The following is a 241-nucleotide window of genomic DNA, read 5'->3' as shown; positions in this document are numbered from 1 at the left end:
AAATAGAAAGATGAGAAATATTTGTTAGTTTCTAGTGTGTTTTGTAAATAGTTATTGTTGATTCCATGTTACGCACACTAGGCTTTATTTGCGGTGATCGTGGATTGAACACGAGACCTTCAGATCTTCAGTCTGACGCTCTCCCAACTGAGCTATCCCCGCAGTACGAGTGTTACATACTCGGTTTTAATAATTGTTTTCTATTGTAAATTCCAAATTAAAAAACTAGGATAATTACACT

The 241-nt window shown here is 35.3% G+C and overlaps 1 non-coding gene across 1 annotated transcript; it reads right to left on the bottom strand.

Moving 5' to 3' along the window:
* Positions 1 to 89: 89 nt before the first annotated feature.
* TRNAF-GAA lies at positions 90 to 162 on the bottom strand. The gene has a single exon. It is a non-coding gene; the product is annotated as a tRNA-Phe (tRNA).
* Between the last annotated feature and the right edge of the window lie 79 nt (positions 163 to 241).

This window comes from Ipomoea triloba, chromosome 16 (assembly GCF_003576645.1).
Source record: "Ipomoea triloba cultivar NCNSP0323 chromosome 16, ASM357664v1".
Taxonomy (NCBI): Eukaryota; Viridiplantae; Streptophyta; class Magnoliopsida; order Solanales; family Convolvulaceae; genus Ipomoea; species Ipomoea triloba.
The sequence above is the reverse complement of the archived record's forward strand: the minus strand, read 5'-3'. Positions and strand labels throughout refer to the sequence as shown.